This window comes from Microtus pennsylvanicus, chromosome 2, assembly GCF_037038515.1.
Source record: "Microtus pennsylvanicus isolate mMicPen1 chromosome 2, mMicPen1.hap1, whole genome shotgun sequence".
In the NCBI taxonomy this organism is placed as follows: Eukaryota; Metazoa; Chordata; class Mammalia; order Rodentia; family Cricetidae; genus Microtus; species Microtus pennsylvanicus.
The window spans coordinates 111,136,437-111,147,971 of NC_134580.1; the positions used below are offsets into that span (position 1 = coordinate 111,136,437).

At 44.5% G+C, this 11,535-nt stretch overlaps 1 pseudogene; it reads left to right on the top strand.

The window, feature by feature from the left end:
* The first annotated feature begins 4,257 nt into the window (after positions 1-4,257).
* Positions 4,258-4,402, top strand: LOC142845346 (U2 spliceosomal RNA; annotated as a pseudogene).
* The last annotated feature ends 7,133 nt before the right edge of the window (positions 4,403-11,535 follow it).

Sequence of the window (11,535 nt, forward strand, 5' to 3'; positions counted from 1 at the left end):
TAAGTGGTCTTAAGGAATAAGAGAGTGGCTGCCGAAAGCCAGGCGTAACTACTCAGTGCCAGTGAGACTTCAACACAGGGATCTGTGGGAGGCTTGGGAGGGAAAAACACACCGCTTAAGAAACAAATCCATCATGGAAAAGATTCAGACCGAACCGAGGAGCCAGGCACAAATGTGTCCCATTCTTTTGTGTGTAGATATAGGAAATGAGATGAAGACATAGGCTGTATTATAGACTGATTTCTAGAGTTCTCCACAGCGAGGGATACACTAGAAAGCAAAGAACTTTAAAGTGGGATGTAGGATGTGGATTGTCACCTTAGAGCGGCTCCCGCCTTACTGAGGACAATGTGAGGCCCTGGAGGAGATAGAGCTATGTCACGTAGAGGGTCACAGGCGTTGTGATCTATGGGATGGTGAGAAAGATCCTTCTGTGCCTGAGTCACAGGTCTTTGTAGCTAGCAGATAGTGAGTGAAGAGAGAAGCGGGCAGGGGTGCTATCATGGGAGTAAGACGGACAGGACATGCATCAGGTGTTCAAAGGCCAAAGATTGCCATGGTGACTGAAGGAAAGAGCAAAGGTAAACATGTTGTGAATGTCCTGGGTCAACATGCTGCTGCTGGCCCGAGAGGGATGAGAGCAAAGAGAACACAAATGATCTCGAAGTGTTTGGCAATTAGAATGGACAAGAGTTGTTAATAGTTTGGAATTGAGTGTGGTGGGCTGAATAATAGTCTGAGAGATGCTTATTGCTTACTTCCAGAAGGGGTAAGTGTTACCTTATCTAGCAAAGAGAACATGGCACCCTCTCCAGTGGCAAATCTTATCGAGGCATTTTCTCACCTGAGCTCTTCTTCCCAAATGACTCTAGATTATGTTAAGTTGACATAAAACTAACCAACACTACACCTAAAGCACTTTCATCAATTCCAACAAACCCTGCATCCATTAGACAATAGCTCCCTCTGCCCCTTCTACCCAGCTCCTAATAGCTTCTACTCTATTTTCTTTTCCTTCATTGGCCTATTTAAAGTACTTCATGTAAATGGAATTATATGCATTTGTCCTTTGTTCTGAATTATTTCATTAAACACAAATTTTCAAGGCCCACTCACATTAGAGTGTGTATTAAAATTTATCCCCTTTTGCGAGTGGATAGCATTGCTTGTTATTTTAAGCAACCAAATCTGTATACTTCTTTACAGTTGCCATGGGAAAGTAACTGATGTGATGAGGGAAAAGAAGGTGTCAAGGTGACTTGGTGTTTGGCCGAGAGTTGGACAGACCTAGACAGGAATCTACAAACACAGCAAATTAGGAGCAGGCTCCTTTCTGGGCCATGTTAAATTTCAAATGGCTGTTCTGCCTTCAAAGGACATGCTGAGGAGGCAATTGACTGTGTAACTCTGGAATTCTCCCTTGTGCTGGGGAGTTGCATTTGGGAGGGAGGCATCAGCAGATAAATGATTCTTAGGGAAAATTGATGGGTTGTGTTCACCCAAGGAATGTGTGTATGCAGAGAAGAGGAAAAGGTCAAGCCAGCATTGAAAGCAGAATAAGTCAGAGTGGCTGGGAAGGAGCAGTTAGGGAGGTGGCAGAAAACTCAGGGAAACCTGGCTCAGGAAATTGAGAACACTTTCACCTAGAAAAGCGTGGCCAGTCAGGTTTTGAGCAAAGAGAAGACCAGAAGAGGTTGTTGGATTCTCTGGGACTGGAGTTGCAGGTGGTTGTGAGCTGTAGTGTAGGTGTTAGGAATTGAACCCAGGTCCTTTGGAAGAACAGCCAGTGCTCTTACCACTGAACTAATTCCCCAGCCCCACTGGGGCAAGTTCTGGCTAACCAGACCCCAAGCCTTAATATCGTTAGACAAGTCCTTGTGGTCTGTTCCACGATTTTCTGGTGAAGAATTTAGTCAGAGCTTGGCTACGTGGCCATTTACTTCAGGTAGCGTTGGCTGAGGGCATAGGTAAGATTCAGCTCTGAATGGGCTGCCCTGGAAAACTCAGGTGATTTCACTCAGTGACTGGCTCTGTCCTGAGGATGGCTAGAAGGTCTGTTCTATCGGATCAGTTCACCTGGCTGGGGCTCCTTAGGAGAATCTTCAGCCAATTAGACATGTCACATGGTCTGTTGTCATCTATGTCTGGAAGTTGCTGACGTTACTTCTGCCGTGTTCCGAGGTCAATTCAACCACAAGCCCACCGGGATCTCTTAGGAGGTGGTATTATCCCACCTCTTAATGGGAACACTATTAAATAATTTACAGTCATGATTAATATCCCTACTGAGGCAGAATACATTTACCAGCTGGATGGGAATGAGCCAAGAAGCTGGGAAAATCCAGTCATACTTAGGAGAGAGGAGCTTGCAGGAGCGAAGCCCTCCAGAAGCCTTAAGGGGACGCTCAGAAGGCTGGAGATGGGTACTCTTCTCACTGAGACAAGAGGGAAGAAAGTCAAAGAGAGGGCAGACACAGTGGCAGGATGATGCCACGCCACACTGCTCAACACAAAACGTCCAAATGACACTGGCCGAGGTCACCTGATGAGAGCCGAGAAGGCACGGCCTGGAAACTCAGGGCTGGGGTGCCAGATTTTTTTTTTAAAGCAGATTTAAATAGGTATGGCATTCTGTCATTACTGAAAATAACATCAATTAGAAATACGTAATTACTAATCCCCAAATAACGTATTGGTAATCCTGCAACTTTGTTGCTAATTATTACTTTCCTAAAATCTTTACAGAACCTGTGAGAGATAACCCATATTTTAGGAGTTGCTGCTGCGTGTCTGTCAGCTTGACACAAACTAGAGTCACCTGGGAAGAGGGACCCTAAACCGAGGAATTGATTCTATCAGATTGACTGGTGGCACACAGACACAAAGACATATATACAGACATGATTTTTTTTAAAAAATTCAAAATCATTAAAAGTTGTTCATTTTATATATATGAGAATTTTGCCTGTGTATTCTGTGTATTGTAGGGGCCAGCCATGATAAGCTCAATAGGAACAGACCACCCAAAGGAAGTTCTTAACTTCCAACCATTACCACCTGCCAGTGTAGGACCTAGCCAAGATAAGCTTAATGGAGGCCTGAGTCTCAGTAGTTTACCCTGAAGCAATACCTGGTTGCAGGAAGAACCACAAACTGACATTATCCAGGCACCCAAAAACAGACCATCCAAAGGAAATTCCTAAAGTTCCAACCTTTGTAGATAGGATCACCTGCCAGCTCACATTCACCAGGACATCCCTAGACAAATGTCAGCCAATCAGGGATCCTGAACCTCAGAAACCGCTCACCCCCACCTTTACTACTATAAAAACCCAACTCTAACTGAGCTCGGAGCTTTCCGATTATTCCAATCTATTGGACCCATGGAGAGACCAAGTTTGCAAACTTGTATAAAATAAAGGCTCTTTGCTTTTACATACAGGACTCGGTCTCCTTTTTGGTTTTTGGGGTGTTGGATCCTAGTGTCCAATCACTGAGGAGTTGCCCCAAGAGACCATCTCTCATATCACAGCTGATGTAAAAGCATGAGGATTTTATTAATTCTGTCATGACAGGGTCTTCCAACAGTCAGGAGGCTAGAAGACCCTGAATGTCTGGTACAGGCTATTTTTAAAGGGAAAAACCACAGAAGGAAGGGGTGTCTGGGGGTTGTTCTTTAACTATTATGATTGGCTTATTCAAAACAGCTATTACCAATAATTGGCTGGAGAGTGGTTGCCAGATCAGATGAGGTAAAGGGAAACTTCTGAGGGTCACTTTGCCCCTTCCCAGGGACTAAGTCAAAACATCAGCCATTGAGTCAACAACCAAGGGTTATCATGCCCCTATTCAGGGAGATGGAAAGTTCCCAACATTTCAGTACATACATGCATAGCTCTTATGTCCTTGGCTCCCAGGGGAGGAGGGGAAGTACTGAGAGTTGTCAGAAATGGCTTCAGAATTGTCTTAAAGTTCTACAGGGGGACTTTGCGGATCTGGGCATAATATGTATGTGTGTGTGTGTGTGTGTGTGTGTGTGTGTGTGTGTGTGTATGTGTACCATGGCTATACATGAGTGACTAATGTGTATGGAGGTTAGAAGAGGATGTCAGATCTCCTGGAACTGGAATTACAGATGGTTGTGAATCAGCATGTGGGTGTTAGGAACCAAACCCAGGTCTTCTGAAACAGTGTCAAGTGCCCTTAACCACTGAGCATCTGTGGTCACAATAAAAATTCTTTTTAAACAAGTCTGGCATTGCTTCTCAGCCCTTTGGCTAAGATCAAGTGTAGTATCCATTCTTATCAGCTTAAAAAAATCAGGCAAGAATTAGTCTTCAGAAATTTACTTTATAGGCAATGTCTTTTTGCAAGTGATGCAAAACCATGCTTATAATTCTTTTTTTTTTACATGTATGTATTTATGTGAGGTGGGGAGGGGGCACTATGGTATGTACGTGGAAATCAGAGGACATCTTTTAGTGATCAGACTCAGGTCATCAGACTCAGTGACAAGCACCCACTGAGCCATCCTGTACTTGTAATTGTTGCTCTGAAATTTCCTTCAGGAGTCTCTCTCTCTCTCTCTCTCTCTCTCTCTCTCTCTCTCTCTCTCTCTCACACACACACACACACACACACACACACACACACACACAGAGTCTTTTTCAATCACCCATTAAAACTGCTTTATCATAATCTCATTTCTCACCTTTGTCTTGGGTATTTCCAAAGACTGGGTCATCATGCTGATAATACGATTTTGCTGACGGTGAGGACATTCTAACAGTAGATAAGACGTTGCTTGAGGCTTCCCCAGGGGAATTCCAAGAATGTTTTGGGCAGAACCAGTGTAAAAGTTCACAGCGTCCATAGCATTGCGTCATGATTGTCACGAGTGGGTTCTGATCCCCACACCAGCAGCACACTGGGGGCTCATTGACTGTGTATGGGACCCTTGGTGGCTGTTTACTGGGTTTCCACTTACTCAGCTCACCAAGCAAGAAATTTTAGGTTCAAGCTTGACTCTGTTTCCCTTCATTGAGCAAATTCACGCGATCAGTATTCGAACAATCAGGAGTGTGTTGAGTCATAGGTTCAAGAACACCTACTTAATAATGGCAGGAATCATGGCTGTATAACGAAGCCCCTAGAAATAGCCTCTCTCCCTTGCCAGTCCAAACTGACAGAAATGAATGGCATCACAAACGTACAAGCAGGTGCGAGCTACTGTTTTCCCTTCGGCTGTTCTGTGTTGCCACAGGAGTTTTCTGGGTGAGAGGTGTGTTGTCTCAGCGTTTGTCTCATTTTTGTGCTTATTGCTCATCCCTCTGGCAGCAGGTGACGGCAGGGCTTCCAGCATTGCATCCAAATTCCAGACAGGATGAACTAGAAAGGTGAAGTTTGGACAAGCGGCATTGTCTTTTCATCGAGATAGGAGATGCTCACAGGCATCTGCAGAGCACACTCAAGCCTCACTGGTCAGAACTAGGTCATATGTGCACCCTTCTCTGCAAAACAAGATAGGAGGTTGGGAAATAGGATCGTCACGGTTGGTTTGGTATAGAGCAGTAAACATCCACCACCGGGGCCGGACACGTTGACTCCGCCAAAAACCAAGTTCTGTTACAGAGGAAGAGAGGAAATTGTTCATAGATAATAGTCTGGGCCACAGCAGCAAAGTCTGTTTGGCTCTGGGATGGCTTGCCAGTGTGCTCCTGCCCCGTGTGCGGGCTTAACTCTGCCTGCCCCTGTACCCTCCAGTGTGGCCTGCCTTCCCTTGCTCCACCATCAGCGGCCACACTTGCCTTTCTGCACGCCAAGCTGACTGTGGGCCATCGTGGAGATGAGCATTGCTGAGTTTTCTCCACGGACAATGTCTGCCAAGCTTGACTGAATTCCTGTCCCTCTTTCTACTTGGCAAACCTCTTGTTGACCTTTAAGGCCGGGTCTAAATACTCGCCCTGGAGAAACTTCTTAGACAGGCCCTCGACTCCACTGTCACAAACTATCCTCTCCCTGGTTTCGTGTGTTTTTATTGATTGTGTTAACATGTTTTACACTGTCTTGCTTTGCCCTATCGTCTGTCTCCCACTTGTTTCTGCACGTTGTGTGACCTGAGCAGCTAGCACAGTTCCTGGCACCTCATACGGGCCCGCGGAGAGGCAGTCGCTTGTCTCCTAATATCCATTCTCACCATTTTTATCAGTAAAACAACCTTGATTTCTGGTTCAGTTTGTGGCCACTTTGAATAAAGAGCAAATACTCCAAACTCCCTTGAGGACAAGGCCATGTGACATGCCTGGAGCTGGAGCTGCCTTGTTGGACCAAGGGTTGACTTTGGACCTACAAGCTGAATATGGCAGAGTAAAAAGATGCACGTATGTGGACTCCTGGCTTGTATCATGATTTGTAGTCTAGCCTTGCCTGCCTGAGGAGGGTTATGAGGAAGAAGGAAGTTTCCCCAAACAGGGATTTGTTGTGGAATATTAGTTTAAGATGTGTTCCATTTGTTTATGCTGTGGAACATTTGTTTAATGATGCAAAGATGTGTCACATTCTTTTATGTTGCATTTGTTTAATTCTGTGAAGCTTTGTTACATTGCCTGCCTAAAATACATGATTGGTCTAATAAAAAGTTGAACAGTCAATAGCTAGGCAGGAGAGGAATAGGCAGGGCTGCCAGGCAGAGAAAAAAATAGGAGGAGAAATCTAGGTTCGAGAGAAGAAGAAAAGGGAGGAGTGAGAAAGTGGTGTAGGAGGTCCTTCTGTATTTGTGTTGCTTTCATTGTTAATAAAGAAACTGCTTTGGGCCTGGTGATAGGGCAGAGCTTAGGTAGGTGGGGAGACAGAACTGAATTCTGGGAGGAAGAAAGCAGAGTCAGAGAGCCGCCATGAAGCTGCCAGGTCAGACATGCTGAATCTTTCCCGGTAAGCCACGACCTTGTGGTGAAGACAGATTATTAGAAATGGTTAAATTAAGATGTGAGAGTTAACCAATAGGAGGCTAGAGCTAATGGCTAAACAGTGTTTAAATGAATACAGTTTCTGTGTAATTATTTCGGGTGTAAGCTAGCCGGGCGGCTGGGACGAAAAGCAGGCCCACTCGTTCCTGTTACAAAAAAGGAGGAGAGGAGGATGCCAGGGCCAGCACCCAGCCACACAGACAGCCACATAGATATATAGAATAAAGACATATATAGAAGACATATATATAGAATAAAGATATATAGAAGAAAGATATATAGAATAAAGACAGGTGAAAAACCCAAAGGCAATATGTAGTCAAACAGAAATGGGATAATTTAATTTAGAAAAGCTGGCTAGAAACAAGTCAGACATTCATAAGCAAGAATACATCTCTGGATATTTATTTGGGTGCTGGGTGGCAGGCCCCAAAGAGTTAGAAATACAAACAAACAACTACAGGGATTTAACTGAGAAAATTTTCTGATAGGAAAAAGTCCATATGTACGCTTTAAAATAAAATGATTTAGACCAGACATGGTGTTGTGTATCAGTTACCCCAGCACTCAAGAGGCTCAGGCAGGAGGATCTTGAGTTTGATGCCAGCTTGGGTGGAATAGTAAGAATTGGAAAATGAAAAGGGCCGGGAGGCTGAGGCTGGGGGATACATTTGGTGATGGTTTTCCTCCACAGGCAAAGCCTAGGTTCCACGTTCAGCACTGCTAGAGGCAAAACTGATTTGGTTGAATTATAATAGCCGAGACCTGCCCCAGGTTGAAAATGATTGTTTGCTAGATGCATTAGGTCCTGACATATATTTGTCATGTGGTATTTAAAAAATAAAGATTCAAAATTTTTTTAATTATGTATTTTTATGTGTCTCTGAAGCACGAATCTACTTAGTCTTAATAAAAACCCATAGTCAGATGTCGAGGTAAGTGCTGAAAGATCAGAGATGCAAAGAGCAGCCACAGTTACTTCTTACCTCTAGGAATTCCCAGATTGAATGAGTCCTCCTGTCTCTATGAATGCTCAGACTGAATGGGGGTGATACCCTGTCTCTTCCCACCTTATATTTCTGTCTCCATTTTCACTTTGCTGGGTTCAAAGGCTTAAGATCCCAAGTGTTTGAGTCTTTAAAGTGGAATTTTGTTCAGAGAGCTGGCCATCTGAGAGGACAGTGGATTAACATGCACAGATCTGTCTTGCATCTCACTGCCAGAAGGCACATTATATGTAGGGATCGGGAAGTCAGTCTGGTCAGGAGGTCAGCCTTGTTTTTGAGAGTTATGATGGCTAAACTCTCATTACCTTTCCTTGCCCTCTTCCTTCCTCCTGTGGATGTTTGGGCCCAGGCACTTCTCAAAATGCTGAGTCTAGTTAATTTAATGTCTGTGGTGACAACTTTGTACTTTTCCAGAGTCATCTGGACTAGAGGTGGCAGTAACTCAAAACACATAGACCGTTAACACAGGCTAAGCTACTACTTTTAGCTTTTTTTTTATGATATGCAGTATGAAAGCATCTTTAAAACAGAATACAAATGTATCTCCCTCAGTCCCTCTTCTCCTCTATAAATAGGAGGCAGGGGATGGCTCACAGATGGCCTCATATCTGACTGACCACACACCTGTTCATTTCCTGCCTCCCAGTGATTGTGTGTCTGTGATTCTATTTTACGGGTTATAGGAGGGGGTTATTTAACAGCCCTTTCCCAAGCACCCCACTGGTCATTTGCCTTCCTTGATTTCCAAAGTCAGCTATAGAGGGAGGAAAAGGTTAGAACAACATTATTCCCCAAAGGGGCTTGGTTCCCGAGGGAGAGCTGTTGCTCTCTGGTGTGATTTGGCATCAACCCTTTGCAAGCAACATCCAGGTTTGGGCCAACCAAGGGTTTGTTGCAGGTCTCTGGTTGGGGTTTGGTATCCCTTCCCCCATGAGCCAGGCTTGCAAATGAGCGCCATGCTGGACAAGTGCAGTGATCCTTGGCGTCTGAGGAGTTGTGCGACCCTTGGCATCTGAGGAGTTGTTTAGTAGAAAATTTGGCATTTTAAGTCTAATATAAAGTAACTGGAGGGGGAAATTCCATGACTTTATGAATTTCATCTCAATGTATGCTGCAAAAAAAAAAAATTAACTCAAGTATTCCCTAGCCATGGTCAGTGCCTGAGTTAGGTGTTTTCAGGTGACTTATGGGTTCCTATTGCTGTGAGAAAGACCATGATAGCCGTAGTTACAGTTATAATTACTGTGATGAAACACCATGACCAAAAGTAACTTGGAAAGGAAGGCATTTATTGGGCTTACACATCCACAACACTGTTCATCATTGAAGGAAGTCAGGTCAGGAGCTCAAAGGGGGCAGGAACCTTGAGGCAGGAATTGATGCAGAGGCTATGGAGGGGTGCTGCTTTCTTAGAGCATACAGGACCACCAGCCCAGAGATGGCACCATCCACAGTGGACTGGGACCTTCCCTATCAATCACTAATAAGAAAGTGATCTACAGCAGATCTTATGGAATCATTTCTCAACTGAGGCTCCCTCCTCTCTGATGATTCTAGCTTATGTCAAGCGGACAGAAAGTTAGCCAACACAATGACCATGAACAACTTGGGAGGAAAGAGTTTATTTCATCTTACAGGACGGAAGGCAGGGCAGAGAGGACTCTACTGTCAGGATTGACAGCAAATCATGACGAGTGACAATACTCGAGGTCCCTGACTATTGTTTGGGGCTTCCTTTTACGGAGTTCAAGAGGAGAAGGCATTGGTTGCTAAGAAGCATAGAGTGGGCAGGTTCTCTGTTTTAATGAATAGATTTGGATTATGGAAGCCTTTGCATGGTGCCCAGTGCCCTTTCCATAGTGCATCTGCTATAAACATGTGCTTCCAACTATACTGAGGCATAAGATAATAAAAAGGAAATTTCCCCTACAACTTCACATGAGGACATAGTTATGCTTATTATTCATGTACCCTCGAATAGTTCAACCTGGGCTGGGCCCTGCCTCCTGTACCCAAACATAACTGGGAACATATTTGAGTAGAGCCTGGTCGATAGGGGAGGAGAAGACCGTGGATGCAGCTCAACACAGGTTTGGGGCTATAGGTTGCTAACAGGCTTCCAAGGGCATTATTAGAAAAGTCTCTCTCTCTCTCTCTCTCTCTCTCTCTCTCTCTCTCTCTCTCTCTCTCTCTCTCTCTCTCTCTCTCTCTCTCTCTGTGTGTGTGTGTGTTTTGCCCAAACCAAGTAGAGTCCCAGGTAACAGAACTATTCTCTACTTTTCCCTGCCCCACAAAGATGCTATTATGAATAAACACACCTAGGATTCCTGGCATAGGAGCCTTAAATTCACACTGAGAATCAAGATCAGTGTTCAGTTCAGAAGACAAGGACTCAAAGCCTTGTTTCCTCTATATTAGCTTGTAACCAAGACAAGCGGCTTGACTTGTATGCACAATCCCATTGTGTACTGGAGCTGGATTATTTTAGCTGGGCCACCTGACGGTTACATCTCCTTCCAAGCATGGGTCCACTATTGTGGCATTAGCTGTGGCATGAGTCTTGACGTCAGAGGAATCAGCAAATCTGCATTCCTAAGCCTTTACCAGCACACCGATACTGTATTTGTGCAGTGGGGCTTGTATGCATCCTTGACTGAAGGGATGAATGGAGAGAGCTTGTGGGAGGCACGAAGCACAAGTGACAGCCCTTACTATATCGGCATCTCCCCGTCATTCTCTCAAAATCAGTCTCTCTGTGTTGTAACTGGAGGTCTCTCTCCCGTACACTAGTTCCTGAATATCCACTCTGAGGCTTAATATTAATTACAAATCGTTTGGCCTATTAGCTCAGGATTATTATTAATTGGCTCTTACAACTTAAATGAACCCATTTCTATTATTCTATGTTTTACTACGAGGCTCACAGCTTGTTACCTCACACCTTGCTTTCCTTTTGGCTGCTGGCGTCTCCCAGACCCCACCTTCTTTTTCCCTTTATGTTTGTTTGTCCTGCCATAGGCCAAAGCAGCTTCTTTATGAACCAATGGTCATAAAACATATTCATAGCACAGAGAAGGATATACCACATCACGCTGTGATGACCTGAGAGTTATATTGTTGAGATTGCTCTTTGTAGAAGCTGGTTTCATCCACTGTCAGGGAGCTTTGCATAGCTACTTATCTTCCTGGTATCTTTCCTGCTCCGGGGCATATTTGGCAACAGTGCGCCTGTCTTCTTAGCCAGATGAGCTGGCCCAGATGAGAAGGCTGTGTTGGCATTTGCACAGCCTCTTGCCGTGTGCCTTATAGTGCCTTGCTGACTCTGTCCTGGTTTGGGTCTTGTGTTTCTGACAGATGTGCTGGTCGAGGACTACCTTTTGAGTAGCAAGGCCTCAGCTTGAAATCTTTGGGGGTTTAATACTCGACAAATGGCCTTTAACAGCAGTGAGAAAAATCCTCGTTGAAAGTGCGTATCTTTGGGAAAAGAAACACTGGTTTGGCTTTCTCAAAAAATGTAGCTGTGATTGTCAGAAGTTGGCCTGATTTCTAATCCTGATTCTTTG